At 42.2% G+C, this 17,729-nt stretch overlaps 1 long non-coding RNA gene across 1 annotated transcript; it reads left to right on the top strand.

The window, feature by feature from the left end:
- Positions 1-5,421: 5,421 nt before the first annotated feature.
- Positions 5,422-17,287, top strand: LOC117532341. Its single transcript, XR_004566842.1, has 3 exons — positions 5,422-5,539; positions 11,127-11,131; positions 17,274-17,287. It is a non-coding gene; the product is annotated as an uncharacterized LOC117532341 (long non-coding RNA).
- The last annotated feature ends 442 nt before the right edge of the window (positions 17,288-17,729 follow it).

Raw genomic sequence — 17,729 nt, 5'->3', positions numbered from 1 at the left:
TTTGCGTCAAGGTGTTTGTGTGAGGATTTGACCTTTTTCTATTTGTCTTGTGAGTCTTAGACTGGGCATGGCTGACCTGCTTGCGTCTCACACCTGCAATCAATCATCAACTCCAGTACAGTTTAAAACACCAGCTTGTTCATTCTTAGGTTTTGAACTTGAAATCTCTTATTGTCACTTAGTGTGTGTTTGTCTGCATTTTGGGGTCCATTTTATTCATCTGCGTAAGACTTCAATATTTGAGTTTGTGGATTCACTATCACAACACATGGAAAACAAATTAGCAACAGGCCCCAAGACCCCGCCTACAGCAGCACCATATCCACCTCCAGTAAATGGACTGTATTTATATAGCACTTCTCCATCTAAATCAGAAGCTCAGAGCGCTTTATAATGATGCCTCGCATTCACCCATTTGCACACCGATGCCAGGGTGCTCTAAATCAGAAGCTCAGAGCGCTTTATAATGATGCCTCGCATTCACCCATTTGCACACCGATGTCAGGGTGCTACCATGCAAGGTACTCAACTGCGCACTGGGAGCAACTGGAGGATTAAGGACCTTCCCAAGGGCCTTTAGTGACTTTCCCATCTGGGGGTTTGCACTGAGGATCCTCTGGTCTCAAGCCCAATGCTTAACCAGGATGTCACACAAACAAATCAGTCTAGGGGTTTAAAAAAGAACAAACAACAAAAACACATTTCTACAGAAAAGCTACGGTGCTTTTGATTTTTGCACTGTGCTGTTTGTGTCAGATTTTGTGCACATGGCTGTGTGCGCCATGCTGTGGAACACTGAAATGTGTGATGAGGCTTTAACTGTAACTGGGGGGGGGCAGATGGCGTGCTAAGGCCTGAGGACCGTCAGTCTGTCTGTGACTCACACACAGCAAGAGTAACTTCCAATTTCTCCCCTCTTGGCCCAGAAAGCAAACAAGTGGGTAGGGGATTAAAAAAAAAAAATTGTGGAGGCAACAAAAAATGCAGAGCGTGCTGTCAGTATGTGCCTATTTTTATGACTGTGTGCATCCCAGTTAGTGTGCGTGTGTGTGTGTGTTTGAGACAGTCCATGAGGTTGTTCTGGGGAAGTTGCTGACATTCTTTTCGGGACTGATTTGCTGCTTCACAAAGGTCTTATTGTCCACACGCCTGCTTTTCTCTCTTGGGTCACTGTCATTGTTCCCCCTGGCATTTCAGCCGGCTCAGGAACCTTTACAAGTGGAGGAAAGGGATTTGGAGCTTCAACGATCTCATTACAATGGCACCTGTCAGTGGGTGGACTATATTCAGCAACAAGTTAACATTTTGTACTCAAAGTTGACATGCTGGAAGCAGGAAAAATGGGGACACATAAAGATTTGAGTGACTTTGACAAGGAACAAATTTTGATTGCTCGTTGACTAGACCAATGCTCCGTCAAAAGTGCAGCTCTTGTGGGATGTTTGCAGACTATAGTGGTCATTATCTACCAAAAGCGGTGCAATAAAGGAAAACTGGTGAACCAGCAACAGGGTCATGAATGGCCAAGGCTCACTGATGCACATGGGAAGTGAAGGCTGTCCCATGTGGTAAGTTGGTAAACAAGTTGGTACCTCAAACTGCTGAAAACATTAATGTTGGGTCTGACAGAAAGGTCTAGTGGAGTCCATGACTCAATTGGTCAAGGCTGTTTTTGTGGCAAAACAGAGACCTACACAATCTTAGGTAGGTGGTCACACTGCCAACCAGCTGACAAGTGGGCATCCAGTTGGCCTTGTGGCAGTTGCTGGAGCTCTCAGCAATAACTCCCAGAGTTGGGTAGATTACTACTATTACTATTGTCCCGTTAGATAGGAAAGACCTTGCAACAAGCTCTTTCAGCTCTGAGCCATACATTTTATGCCATTCATCTGAACCACAGCTGTAGGCTAAGATGGACATTTACAGAAGGTTGGTTTCACTGCATCATTAGGTCTGTTTTAAGTCAATTTATTTTCATTTATATAGCGGCAAATCACAACAGAGTTGCCTCAAAGCACTTCACACAGGTAAGGTCTAATCTTACCAACTCCCACAGCAACAGTGGTAAGGAAAAACTCCCTCTGAGGAAGAAACCTCAAGCAGACCAGACTCAAAGGGGTGACCCTCTGCTTGGGCCATGCTACAAACATAAATTACAGAACAATTCACGGACGAATATACAAGAAATGCTATTGGCGCAAAGGACAGGAGGATCGCCAACACGAATACAACTCCCATCTCTGGATGGAGCTGCACCTTAAAAAGAGAGAGAGAAAAAAAAAAACAGAATCAGGCATCAGAAAGACAAAAAATGCTGTATAATTTGCCAGCATTAAACAACAAGAAAAACAGAGAAATACTAAGGTGATCACCGGCCACTAGCCATAAACTTCACTAAAAGACCCAGAATTTAGGTAAAGTTGAGGCCGCAGCCCGCTCCAATTACTAATAAATGAATTAAAAGAGTAAAAAGCATCAAACAAAACTGTACCAGTATGCTAGCTATATGTAAGGGAAAATAAGTGCATCTTAAGTCTGGACTTGAAAGTCTCCACAGAATCTGGCTGTTTTATTGATGCAGGGAGATCATTCCACAGAACAGGGGCACGATAAGAGAAAGCTCTGTGACCCGCAGACTTCTTATTCACCTTAGGGACACAAAGTAGTCCTGCACCCAGAGATTGTAAAGCCCGGGCCGGTACGTAAGGTTTAATTAGGTCAGCTAGATAGGGAGGTGCTAGTCCATGAATAATTTTATAGGTTAGTAGCAGAACCTTAAAATCTGATCTCACTGGGACAGAAAGCCAGTGAAGGGATGCCAAAATGGGTGTAATGTGGTTGTACTTTCTGCTTCATGTCAAAAGTCTGGCTGCAGCATTCTGAACCAATTGCAGACCCCTAATGCTAGACTGCGGTAAACCAGAAAATAGAACATTGCAGTAGTCCAATCTAGAAGAGATAAATGCATGGATCAGGGTCTCAGCATCAGCCATAGACAGGATGGGACAAACCTTCGCTATATTTCGCAGGTGGAAGAAAGCAGTCCTAGTAATATTTCTAATGTGGAGGCCAAAGAACAATGAAGGATCAAACAGAGTTGAATTCAACTCGGCTTTGCCTTGTTGAATGGAACATTCCAGCTTTCACCTCATGAAATACTCGTACTGTTGAACTCAAACATTCATTATTTATATATTATGGAAAGATTTAATCCAATTCCATTTTATATTATGCTTTTAATATAGACATTCATTTTCCAAGACTGGTGTTTGAATATTTTAAACCAAGGTGTATGTAAACATATGTTATGGAGGGAATTTATGTAACCATATCCATAAACACATATTGAGGAATATATATGTGTGTGTGTAAGTCTGTGAGAGGGGAAGCATGTCTATGCAATAATCTACAAATGAATTGTTGGCTTGTATGCCCACTTGTAGGCTCAGGCAGGAGAGTAAATACAATCTGCATTTTGTGAGTTAATGTGACATAACAAAATTAATGTCTAACTACAAATCATGTACTGTGACATTATATGCAAAGCCAGAGTCTGCCAGCCTTTGGCTGGATGCATGAATTTCATTTTCCGTCTTTGGACTTTGTATTTGGAGCAGAGGATATATGTTAGGTGTAGCTCTCGTTAACCAGGATGCTAAATGTTTTAAAAGGCTGCCAGTTATATACCGTACCACCTCAGCTGGGAGACTACAAACCTCACTAGACGATTGCTGTTTTACAGCAACTTGCCAATCCTTATGTTCCATTTCTGTTTTTATGAACTGACAGTCTGTCTGCCTTCATAAATTACACTCTTGTCAAGCTCAAATCATCTTCAGCAAATTAAAAAAAATATACAAAGCTGCTGATCTGAAAATGAGGCTGTTTCTAAAAATTCCTGAAAAGTTGACTTTCCGAAGACGCTCAGCCTTCATGTGACAGCATAAAGAGATGCCCTGCTTTGCACAGAACGTGTGCTTCTGTCTCTGTCCCTCTCTCTCTACATCTCTTATTATGCTCGATGTGTTGGTTTGTCCGTCTCCTCGAGCTTTCCTCTGAGAATTCTGCATGACTAGATGGAAATAAAGATGCATATAGAGCAGCTTCTTAATGCAAATATATCATCAAGCATTCATGTGAATGCAACTCGGTATATAAAAAGCACGCAGACATGGACACTAGGTACTTTTCAGACCAAACTTCAGAAAGGGGGAAAAAAACAAAATGCACAAACACATCATTTTGCCCTCCCACAATTCACTGGTGCGTGACTAGACTGATGTGATAGTGGCCTTACATGCATGAGTAATACTTTACAGTCCATGGCTTTAATGCCCGGCAGGCATAGCAACAGTACTAACACACTGATACAGTTATCTGACCACAATAACCAGGACTGGGATTGTGTGCAATTTATGTGAGAACTCTGTAGATATTTCAGGGTGCAAACCCATAATTTACGCCTGTTTTACTTTGCCTCCTGTAATCCTGTATTGTGTTAGCGTAAAGCTAATTGTCTTATCACTCATTTTTCACAGCAGGCAAATGTAACCAGAGGAACACATAGCAAACAAACTCAACAAGCTCATTTTCAAGCCAAGAATATGCTAACTAGCCAAGTTAGAGTGGGTTGGTAGGTCACTGCAACAGGGGTGGGTTAGCTAACTTATCAGTTAGCTATCTTATATTTCTACATGCAACTACCCAGAAATGAAATGAACATGTGTTTTATACAGTATGGTCTTAGAACTGAGTGTTACAAATCTAAATTTGGAACTGTTTTAACATTAAAGTTCACAACACTATACTAGTCATATTAAAACATAACCGTGATTGACATTGCTGAAGTTTCTTCCATTTACTTCAGCAACACCATGCTTTAAAACATAGTCTTTCCTATAGGTACGGTCGGGCCTATGTCACTTCCGCTGCCATTTTGGATCGCCGCTGAAAACAAACTGTACACGCACTCACAACCATTGTTGATATACTGCTGTTTATTCACAAAAGCCTGTCAATTTGGTCATGACAAATGACATATGAGTACGTGGAGAGCCTTGATAGGTGTGCAAAAGTTGCTGCAGTTAAAAAGGTCGTAGTTGGTTCTAGGGATCGAGCTGACAGCACACCGCGAGGCGAGCTGCCATCTGTCCCAGCCCCTGCCTCTTGGCGCCCCCTCGATGCTCTTAGCTGAGTTTCTCGTGGGGTTCGAAGCGTTTACTTTGGAAAAAATTAGAGCAGGCCTGGTCACCTGAATACCCCAGCTAGGAATAATTGAATAGGACTCTGGTTCTATTTTGTGGGTTTTCTTTCTCTGAACTGGGGCCATGATTAAGAGGGACGGCCGGGGACTTTCATATTGTGTCCCTAGAGGTGAAATTCTTGGACCGGAGCAAGATGGATAAAAGCAAAAGTATTTGCCAAGAATGTTTTCATTAATCAACAATGAAAGTCGGAGGTTAGAAGACGATCAGATACCGCTGTAGTTCCGACCATAAACGATGCCAACTAGCAATCCGGCGGCGTTATTTCCATCCTCGTTTACTCGGCTGATAGCAGTCAGCCATTTATCCCTTCTGTCTGGACTTTTGTGGCACTTTGGGAGCTTGAAAAACGCACTTTTCGATCTTTTAACTTATAGTGGTTGGTACAGCCAACTGCAATACACAATTGTGGCATTCTCTGTGAAAACTGGCATATATTAAGTAGAAAAAACATGGCAGAATTATGTGAACACGATAGATGTCAAGTAGGAAATGAGCGCGACAGCGGTTTGTTTTCACCAGCTCACTGATTACTATGCTCGTTGCTATGTGCGAGCGCATCAGCGACCCGGATGTCTGACCGTACCTATAGATTTTGCTTTTAATTCAGGGCGCTCAGTCCTCTGCGTGTCCGGCACGTCAATAAATATTTACAGGACGCTTCCATTTACTTTGTCGCTACTTTGCATTGCCCCATATTCTGTTGCGTTTGGGCAAAAGACAACTTTGTGCCTGATGCGAATGGGTTACAAACGAAGCAGCCATTTTCTACTGATCTGCGTATGTGTGCCAGGAAGTTAACCTTTATTAATAAAAACTATTATTATATGTTTACAACGCTACGCACGCTCTGATTGGCTGATTTCTGGTCTGATATTTTCACATATCAGACCATTACCATGACAATCGGTCCAGATCACGTATCACATTTATTATAAACCAGAAAGCTAAAAACATAATTAGAAAAACCAAGTCGGACATGAACATACTCCATAAATATCGAAACAGCATTGAAAAAACACAGATAAAAAGCTTGCCAGCTAACCTGACCATCTTTTAAGCAAGTTCTTCATGGAGGTGAAGCGAACAGGTCTCTGGCTATGATCCGCTGAGCCAGGTGACGGCGCAACAACCAAAGACCAGAGGGGGGAAGCGTGCGCTGCTCCGTGTTGTGTGACACAGCGGAGCGCTGCTCTTACAGACAGACAGTAGATTTTGATGAATCTGCGTGTGCAGCAGTCAGTGCGTGCAGGAGAGAAAAAAGCTTGAGTATCGATCTTTTTATACGTGGATCGTTCAATATCAATACCAGCGTTGGTATCGATATTAGCGATATTAGGATCGATCCGCCCACCTCTACTGAGCAGTGCAAGTCAACTGATGGCACTAAAATTTCTTCAACTTCTCAATGAAATGTCAGTGGATAGGTTCTCTAGTATGACCAGCTATTTATTTTTAAATGTTTTTGAGGACGTAATTAAGAAAGTCGTTATACAAGTGTGTTTTACAATTTGGGGTGTGTGTTGTTGTGTCTCTTCACACATTTAGAATTTGAAGAACTTCCCCGTTCCTTTGTGCTGTCTTACCTCAACTCCCACGCATATTTTCAAATGCATAAATCTCTTCCTTGCCAGGGAAAACTGTCAGATGTGTCACAATTTTTAAATGAAGCTCTTGGCAGAGGATCGTGCACTCTTACAACCGTCTGACCCAGTTTCAGTCCTTGCATCCCCTCACTGAAGATGTTGTGGGTTATTATGCATGCTGGCACAACACAAAAATACATACATCCACACAAGCATTTAATCAACTCTGCAACACTGCATATCACAAAATACAAGACTTGGAAAAATGTACTTTATAAAGTCTGAAAATAGATATCCTATGCTGCTTGCAATAAATGTTCCAGCATATCTGCAAATAATTTCAAAGTCAACCAAGCTGAGTATGATGAGCCATCCTGTAGACATCTGATCAAAGCAATAACATAAGCACAACACTGTATCAGGCTGATTTTTGCGTGTTGTAGATATTCGCGACAGTACGTGACTTTTTCGGCCAGTCATCCTCCATCATCTCACCACTATGCAAGAGATGGTGAGTGAAGATTAGAGAGTAAAGTCAATGCACTGACTGATAACAAAGGGTGGCCCACAGAGTAAAACCACACATACTGTAGTAGGAAAGACAAAACAAGGTATTAATAGAAGGAAGCAGACAACAACAATAGTATTTAAGCACTGAATTTTTTTATGTGTTTTCCATTTCCCTGTATATTAGATTTTAACCAACAATATTTCACAACAAAAGTGGCAAAGTATTTTCTTTCGCTTCTCCACAGTGTGCTTGTGTCCTGCATTTAGTAGTTTAGGTGTGCTTATGCCTTGATAGAAGGAAGGAAAAATTTGGAAAATAAATGGCTGAAGAGAAAGGATGTCAGGAAAGAAAAGCAAACGGAACAAACTAAGGAAGGAAGGAATTTTCAAAAATTGGAAAAATAAATGAATAAAGGCAAATGAGGTGAGAAAGAAAGGAAAATTTAGACAAATGAATGAAGAGAAGAGGCAAGCAAAAATATAAATGGGGCAACCTAGGTAAGGAAGGAAGGATGGAAATATTGGTGAAGTGAATGAAGTGAAATGAGGTAAGGAAGGAAATACAAATGGGACAGCGGAAGGAAACAAGAAATGAAGGAAGGCAAAATAAAATGTGAAATTAAATGAAGAAAAAGATGGCATGGAAGGAAATACAATTGAGGTGAAGGAAGGAAGGTTTTTTTTAATTGAGAAAATAAATGAATAGAGACAGGAAGGAAGGAAGGAAAAATTAGGAAAATTTAAGAAGAGAGGAGACGAGGAAAAATACTAGTCCTCGGTAGGGAAAAGACAGAAATACTGGGGGGGGGACAAGGAAAGAAATACAAATGGGGCAAAGGAAGGAAGCAATGAAGGAAGGAAAGAAAACATAAGAAGTGAAATTAACAAAATACAATAAGAGGAAGGAAGGAAGGAAGAACTGGGAAATTAAATCAGTTAAGGAAAAAGGAGCAAGAGAAGGGGCAAAAGAAGGAAGGAAGGAAGGAAAATTGGCCAAATAAATAATTGAAGAGAAAGGAAGCTGTGAACGAAATCGAAATGAGGCAAAATGAAGGACAATAAGAATGTCCTCAATGCTCCATTTGGTAAAAAGCAGAAATAAAAGAGCTGTCCGTCCACTCTGAGTCTGAACGGAGACTCTGAATGAATCAGCTTTCTTCCGTCACACTATGACCTGTGTAACGACCTCTGATTAACACACATACGTTTGATGCCAACTCGATGCAACACCAGCAAAGCTGAAATCACACTGATGGCCATTGAAAAAAGAAAAGAGTAAGACAAACAAAAAGACATGCGGACCAGTAGGGAGGAAGCTCTGGGAGGTAGACAGACGAGCGTGTGGGTAGCTGCAGTGACGGGACACTGACAGAAGGTGCACAGCTAATGATGCTGCATCACTCCACACTCACACCCTCGTTATTTCGCGGTGGATCTGTGCTCCAGATGTGGCACCGCACTGGTGTGTGGATAGTCAGAAAGGACAGTTGGCGACCCAACACAAGCTTTCCTTTCATGTCTGCCAGGAGACAAACACAAAGGAGAGTGTGACAAAGAGACAAATGATGAAAGTTGGAATGAAACATGATCTTCTGATGATTTTCAGTGAAACAGCTCATTACAAACTAGAGCACAAACAAAAAAAACAAGGGCTGAAAGACTTCCAGCTCCCACAGCCGTCCAGCTCCCACAGCCGTCCAGCGTACACATCAGAAAAGAACACATAAACAATGTGAGACCCAGATGATTACTGCAATCATCTGGATCTCACATTGTTTGTGTTCTGTCTTGCCACCAACTGCTATTTTTGTTTTTAACTTCACCTAACATCACCACTTGATGTATCTGACATCAGAGGACTGATACATTTGTTAGCCACAGGAGAAGGGAAGCCTATGTTCAATACCATGTTTAAACATCTGCTGTAGCTTATGTGATATGGTCATTAAGGTATTTTAGAAGATGACCTCTGATTTGACCTTGAACTTGGGCCTATGATATTTACATTCATTTTATTATGAGGGGACAGTCCACTGATTTTATCCACCAAGCTTGACTGAAAGTGCATTTTGTTTTGAAGATATCGCCACGGACTAGTAAACTACTACCTCTCATTTGACCTTGACCTGTAACCTATTACCTTTCCTTAAGTTGTGTTGGAAGAGGGTGGTCCATTGAGTTTATGAACCAAGTTTGACTGAAATTGATCACTGCATTTTGAAGATATTGCTATGTACATTAGATGATGACCATTGGCCTTGCTATGACCTGTGTTGCAAAAAGGATGAGCCACTGAGTTGTGCATTGCTCTTTGCGTGTAGAAAATATCATCTTGGATAGTAGATGCTGACCTCTGATTTGACCTTGACCTTAGACCTATGATCTTGACATGACCTGTGGTGCAAAAGGTCAGCTACTGAGTTTATCCACATGCAATTTCTCTCTGCCTTTTGAAGATACTACAGTAGGAAGTGGATGATTACCTCATATTTTACCTTTGCCTTTGACCTTGATGTCACCTGTGTTGCAAGAGGATCTCCAGTGAGTTTATCTATCAAGTCCTGATTGAAATGAATCTTTGCATTTTGAAGACTTGGCTGCAGGCAGTAAATGTTGACCTCTGGTTTGACCTGGACATTGGATCTATGACCTTGACATGACCTTGCTGTGAGAGGATGGCTTACTGTGATTATTCACTATGTCTGATAGAAATTTATCTTTGCATTTTTTTAAGATATCACCACAGACAGTAGATGATTATCTCTAATTTGACCTTGACCTTTAACTTGCGACTTTGATGTGATTTGTGTCCTGAGAGGACAGCTCACTGTTTTTATCTGCCAAGTTTAATTGAAATTTATCTTTGCATTTTTTTAAGATATCACCACAGACAGTACATGATTATCTCTAATTTGACCTTGACCTTTAACTTGCGACTTTGATGTGACTTGTGTCCTGAGAGGACAGCCCACTGTTTTTATCTGCCAAGTTTAATTGAAATTTATCTTTGCATTTTTTAAGATATCACCACAGACAGCAGATGATTATCTCTAATTTGACCTTGACCTTTAATTTATGACTTTGATGTGACTTGTGTTCTGAGAGGACAGCCCACTGTTTTTATCTGCCAAGTTTGATTGAAATTGTGCTTTGCATTTTTAAGATATCACTGCAGACATTAAAAATAAAAACAATATGATATAACCTTTATTGTCATTGTACATATTTCATACATACAATGAAATTTGTCTTCTGCATTTAATCCATTCAAATTACAGTTAAACACAATCCAACCACAGTCCCGTGTCGCAGACCGAACGGTGCCCCCCCCTAAAAATTGGTCCGCCCTGCCTCCACTGCGCATGTGTCATTTGGGACCACAGCAGCTTGTCTGAGATAGTCTCTTCACCCAAAGCGATCAAAGGGAATAACGTGATTATTAACATCAGATGACAAAGTAAAACCTCGTAAATCATTCCAAAGTCAGTTTTAAGCAGAAATGAGACGATAATTGCTGAATCGCTAATGACACTTTGAAATGACAGAGGCGCAGTGAAGGCAGCCGCTATTCTGGCTGCGGCGCTCTGATCACTTCCTCCATCTTTTATGATGAAATAATGGTGAATTTATGTGGAAATGATTGTTGTACAAAAGTTTCAGATATCTGTTGCTGAGATAGATGATGACTGGAGTAACACTTGAAGCAGAAACGAGGTGATAATTGGTGAAGCGCGGCTGACACAGAAATAATCCATGCGCAGTGAAGGCAGGGTGGACCGATTTTTTTAGGAGGGACCGTTTGGTCGGCGACACTGGCACCCGGGGACCAACTCCAGATGTAGAGACGCTGCCTTGGTCAGGGGCAGAGAAAGCAGCAGACCCTAAATAAGCACGTGTTTTTGATTGTGGGAGGAAACCGGACTGCCCTGGAGGAAACCCACACAGACACGGGGAGAACATGCAAACTCCACACAGGAAGGGCGGGAAGCGATCCCACAGCCTTCTTGCTGTGAGGCATCAGGCAACCTGTGACTTTGATGTGACCTATATTAACGCCAAAAGTGTGAATCAGCTGCAAACGTGAATACTGCAAAAATATCTCCTGAAACGTGAATGCAAGTTTCGCAAAACGGAAATTTCTTCAAGATTTGCTGTATGTGCTTGGCTGAGGAGCCAATGGTGCGACACGACGATGACAAGACAACCTGTAGCTGTAGATAATTTCTCTGTGATTCTGGGAGCGATGGTTTCATCAGCCAAGTACTGAGAGCAAATGCATCATCAACTACAAAATTATTATTTATCGCGCGGTGTCCAGCGGACACATTGGTACAACAAATTGCGCAGCAATGTGGGTGAACAATCGAAGGCTTGGTGAATTCTGCTTCATGATTACAGGAAGAGCCGATATCGAAGGATCAACAAGTGACTTCGCTGTGAACGCTTGGCTGCCACAAGCCAGTTATCCCTGTGATAACTTTTCTGACACCTCCTTCTTAAAACCCAAAAAGTTAGAAGGATTGTGAGGCCTCACAGTCTGTATTCATACTGAAAATCAAGATAAAACGAGCTTTTGCCCTTCTGTTCTCCCTGAGCTCGCCTTAGGACACCTGCTTTGCCGTTTGACAGGTGTACCACCCAGGTCAACAATCTCCCCACCTGCCACTGTGCCCCCCCCCCAGGACTAAACCAAACCAACTTTTTTAGGTTCCTTAGATGACCCCAAAACACAATCAGGATGTTCCCAAAAATAAAAACTGGCCTCAAGCCAGTTATCCAAGATGGTGTCCAAGATGGCTGAACCGAAAAAAGTTGGTTTGGTTTAGTCCTGGGGGGGTGCAAAGGTAGTGGTCGTAGCTCCCCTAGTAAGAGGACAAACCACAGTTTTTGTTGGCCAAGTTTGATTGAAATTGAGCTTTGCATTTTGAAGATATTACCACAGACAGAAGATGATAACCTTTAACTTGACACTGACCTTTAAACGGTTTCCAATAGGATGGATGACCCAGTGTTTTTATTCACCAAGTTTGAGTGAAATTGCACTTTGCATTTTGAAGGCAAACAGAGAGACAGACATGGCCACGATGTGCCTCACCACAAGTCTAAACACAGAGCGCGAGGCAAACTGAGGCAGGTAGACACAGAGCGGGTACAAGAGGAAAAAAGGGTCAAACAAAAGACAAGAGTGAAACTTTTTGAAGGTTTATCAGCACGGTGCACTGAGGCCACTCGTCCTCTCTCTGCTTTCAAACTGTTTCTCAGCTCCAGCCCTCTAATCTTCTGCATTCACTTTCTCACCAGCCCTCCTTTGCAGCGTATTTTAAAATCTCCTCCTCCAATTTTCACTCGCTTATTTTCATTTGGAGTGATTTCTTATTCAGGCAATGTTTATTCATGACGAAGGTTCTGAGAGGGAGATAAGAAGCCAAGTGCTGAGCTGGCCCCGAGGACTGTGCAGGCACCGACTGTCTGCGCTCACGTGCACATACACATGCAAGTAAACAAGCATGCAAACACTTTTAATTCAAACAAATAACTGCACCGTTCAAACATATCATTGCACATGCACACACACATACAAACACACACCAACGTGACAGGCTCAGCCACCCACAAATAGAAGCTCTTTTCTGTTTGTCATCATGTGATGTTTTGTCTGTGGACATCACTATCATCTACCCGAGATGGAATCTCGGATGGATGGTTCTACATCATGTTATCTGAAGCTATTTGATTCCTTCTAGATGTCAGTTATATCTCATAAAGTGGCCATATTGTGCAAAATCCATTTTATATATGCACATAGTTTAAGTTTCAGATTAAAAAAAATCCCAGAGGGTCACATATTTCGGACTCTGCTTGTAGAAATTCCCTCACTGTAAAACCCGATAAATTAGTTCAACTGAAATATTTTGATGCCACGGATTACCTCAAAGCTGTTGTTTTCAGGCTGCCAATAGTTGTTCAAAGTCATCACAGTGGATCCAGTACAGATCCGCATTGGGATATGAAAGGTTTTACACAAGATACACTGGTTTTACACTTTAACAGCACCTGGTCTGCATAAGTGGTCTCCCAGCCAAGAACAAATCAGGACCTACACTGCTTTAGATCAGAGATCTGGTGCACACAGAACAGAATGGCTGCATCTCAAACTCAATAACTAAACTTAAGAAAGAAACAATAAAAAAACAAAAAAACAAAAACAAATAAACAAAATCAACGATAAATGGTTATTTCATTTAAAACTGCAGAATGTAGGATTTGGTACCATCTATTGGTGAGATGGCAGACTGCATTATGCTGTCACAATTCTTTCTTTTACTGGTTGTAAAGGGACCATGTACAATAAAAACCATAAAATGTTTCCATTTGATTCACTGTAACAGAGCCTGACATGAAAGGGTAAAATAGGGTTAAGACAACTCGTCGTAATAGTTGATTATGACAAACTAATACCTGACTCAATTATTTTTCTATTTGTCTGGCAATCTAATTAGCATGTAAATCACTGTTAAAAAATATAGGCTTGGAACTGTTTTGGCAAGGTGTCCTTATGATTTCATTGTTTGTTTTCTAGAGACAAGTGCATGAAAATTCAGTAAGGTATATCTTATATATTTCAATTCTAAGGTGGAACTATGCCAGTATACAAAGCTATATCTAAATATCTAAAAAGGAAGCGTAAAATAGGAGAGTAGAAAAGATTAAAGTAGAGCCACTTAGATGCCTGGTCTTGAGAACCAGGGATCGTAGGTTATGTATACATTTCCACTGGGGTTTGATTTATAATTCCTCCTGACTTGAAGAAGATTAATTTGTGAACTTGACAGTTATTACTTTTATTTACAAAAATCGGGAAACTCTCCAAGTCCCCTTTAGCTTCAATTTTTTTGCAGTTTTGTTTTGTTTTTTTATTAAGTCAATTTGAGAGTTTCACTGCTTAGATTTGAACTTTGGTATTTATTATCATGATAACTCGACTAATAATTTAGTTTAGTTTTCCCACCCAAGACAAAACCAAATAACGTCGTCTCCGCAAGTTAGCTTAGCTTTAAATGTGCACGTGATACAAACGTGAGGGTTGGGTGACAAGATGGCGCCTATACTCGAGTCGAGGATCTTAAAACTGGTATTCGTGCACCACCTGCTGGAAATTGCGTGCAGGTGCCGTCTGAGGAAGCAAAGGTGGGGGGAAAAGGACAGTAATGCTGCCATATTGAAACGTGTATGTTTATAGTTGCAATAACAAATTATTTGTTTTGAAATAAAATGTAAAAAAAAAAAAAGATATATAGCCGACAGAGAATGAGCGCTTTGGGGGGGAGGGAGGGGACTTTTATCAAATCCACCAGTAGGGGGCAGAGTTGAACAGAAAAAACGCTCACCTCTCCTGTGTCTCGGAGAACCGTGTTCGGTGCTGATTTGCGGCTCTCCGGCAGCCGCTGTACCACTCTGTCAGGCTGCTTTTCTTCCAGACGGCATCAGGCTGGAGCAGAGCCAGCAGGGCCCCCGTTCGGAGAGGAGGACCCAAACAAAATTCAGTGAGTGCGCGCGCAGCGAGGGCCCCCTTTTATCTCGGGAGGCGTATCCCCTGCTCGTCTCGCGCGCTCCCCTTCACAAACAATTCAAGACTCCGACCTGATCCGGACGACGCCCTGCACTCGAGATTTTACGTGATTAGGACTGCACCCGGCGTCTTTTGAAATTTCTTTAATTTTTTTTTTTTATGGGGGTCCATCCTGGTGTTGTTATTGTCGGGGCCGCGCGCACAGGCATCATCACAAACACAAGGCGTCTGAGAGGAGAAGCCAACCGGATCCGCTGCTGAGTAAGTCGTGATTTAGCGCGCGTGTATGTGTGTGTGTGCTGAATGACTTGTTGGGGTGGGGGATGTTGTTTGTTTGTTTTTGTTTTTTGGGGAGAGGGGGGGTTGTCTCTTATTAGATCAGCAGCATCCCTCAGGCGTCAGGGTGGGAACATGGGGGAAAACGTGCGCTTCATGCTTTCTGTACCGATCACAGAGGCTCACACCTCCAAAATCAGCTGTAATATTCCAAACCCATCCTTTCTCACCTCCTCAGAGGCCCTGCGGTGCAGGTCTGTAGTTTGAACCCCTGATGCAGCCCAGGCCAGCAGGTGTAAACACGACATGTTTACGTGTTCTTGGCTCTGGTGATCTTTGGGGCTCTCGTGCTGGCGGATGGAGAGTTGAGGATGTTTTTTTTTAATTCATCCCTCCTTTTCCTTCTCTCTCTCTCTGCCTCCGTTGAGCCATCACCAGCTGCAGGAGAGGAGCATGCAGGGTTCTGTGTTGTGATGTGAGCAGTCTGCTCCAACATGGCGCACAGGAGCTGATACTATAACCATTACATACTCCTGTCTGGAATGCACCGGACCACAGCAGTTGGGTTTTAGGTGAAGATCATTGTGGAAGCATGCTGACATTGTCTAAAATTAAATGTGGCTCAATCTGCCGCTGGTACAGCGGCGGCTCCAGAGGTTCTTTTTCTTGGTGGGCCTAGCTGTGGGGGAGAGTTATTTATTTTGTGATAACAGAATTTCAGGTTTGAATTGTCCAGCCCTTCTTTTCTGAACAAGGCCTGAAATACAATGTGGATGTCACATTTGCATCACGACTGTGTTGTGTGTTCATTTTGGCGTTAATGGATTAAACCTTGCATGAGTGATGCATCATGCCAGATACACCATGTTGCATCGCGTGTATCGCGTCCCTCTAGAGAATAGACTTGGTGCCTATTTTTCACGGAGCTAAAACAGGCAGAAAAATTTCCTGTCCATCTCAGAGGATAATATTGTAGGGTTACTCTACTACATCTATCTATTAACTTTAGTAATTAATTTGTTGATTCTGTTTAACAACGGGGCAGCATGGTGGGGTTAGTGGTTAGCACTGTTGCCTCACAGCAAGAACGTCATGGGTTCGATTCCCACCTGTAGCCTATCTGTGTGGAGTTTGCGTCTTCTCCCCATGTTTGCGTGGGTTCTTTCCGGGTGCTCCGGCTTCCTCCCACATCCAAAGACATGCTGGTTAGGTAGATCAGAAACTTTAAATTGTCTGTAGGTGGTGTGTGCAGGTGTGAATGTGTTTTTGTCTATATGTGGTCCTGCAACAAACTGGCGTCCTGTCTGGGGTCCTGCTGGGATAGGCTCCAGCCCCCCACCCCCACCCGGCCCTTAATTGGACTAAGCAGTTGAAGATGAGTAAATGAGTGAGATTAACTACAGCAGTTTTTTTCCTTCCTTCTGGCTTGTTTGGGAGGTCCTGCAACTTAATCTCCCTTGTGAATTGTGTAACAACAAAAATCACACATCTGTTATGAATAACAATAAGTCCCTTGACTGCTCTCTTGCTTTCACTTGCGGTCACCACAGCAGATCCTAGGTGGATCTGCATGTTAATTTGGCACAAGTTTTACGCCGGATGCCCTTCCTGACGCAACTCCACATTACATGGAGAAATGGTCGGATGGAGTGGTTTGAACCGGGAACCTTCCCTCTCTTGTTATGAATAACAATAATTATGAATTTGTCTTGGAATGGGCGTGGTGGCCAAGTGGTTAGTTCACTTGTTTTCACTTTGGAGGATTCGCAGTTCAAACCCCACCCCTGCTACTTGTGAGAAAGGAGTTGGAGTTGTGTCAGGAAGGGCATCCAGTGTACAACTGTGCCAATTTAACATGCAGATCCACCTCAGATTTACTGTGGCAATCCCGAGTGCAAACAAGGAGGCAACCAAAGGAACTTACTTTACTACTTGTCTTGAACTTTGATTCTCAGGAATCAAAGCCCTAAACAAAATAAAATCCAATAATGAAAGAATAAATTTCAATAGGGCACTGCAGTCTCGTTTGAACCCTGCAGGATATTGTGGGATTTGACCACTTATGAGGACAGCCAGTCCCATTGTACAATATATTTACACACATGGAAAAATGATGTACTGTTTTGTTTTCGGCTGCAATAACCGAAGCAGTCGCGAAAAGTTTTTGTTTCTTTCAGTTTCCAGTGGAGAAGGGAAGACGAGGCAAATGGGAGAGGTCATGTTGGTAAGGGTTAGCCTACACAGTTAGCCAGTCATCGTAGTCATCGCGCTCCAGTCATCATTTATCTCAGCGACAGATATCTGAAGCTTTTGTACAACAATCATTTCCACATAAATACAGCATTATTTCATCATAAGAGGCGGCGGACGTAATCAGAGCGCCATGGCTAAACAAGCTGCTATCTGATTGCTGCGTTTGGACATTTCAAAGCGTCACAGAATTTCACCTCCTTTCTGCTTAAAATGGCCTCATTTCTGCTTAAAACTGATTTTAGAATGATTTAAGAGGTTTTACCTTTATCA

The sequence above is a fragment of the Thalassophryne amazonica genome, chromosome 19 (assembly GCF_902500255.1).
Source record: "Thalassophryne amazonica chromosome 19, fThaAma1.1, whole genome shotgun sequence".
In the NCBI taxonomy this organism is placed as follows: domain Eukaryota; kingdom Metazoa; phylum Chordata; class Actinopteri; order Batrachoidiformes; family Batrachoididae; genus Thalassophryne; species Thalassophryne amazonica.
The sequence above is the reverse complement of the archived record's forward strand: the minus strand, read 5'-3'. Positions and strand labels throughout refer to the sequence as shown.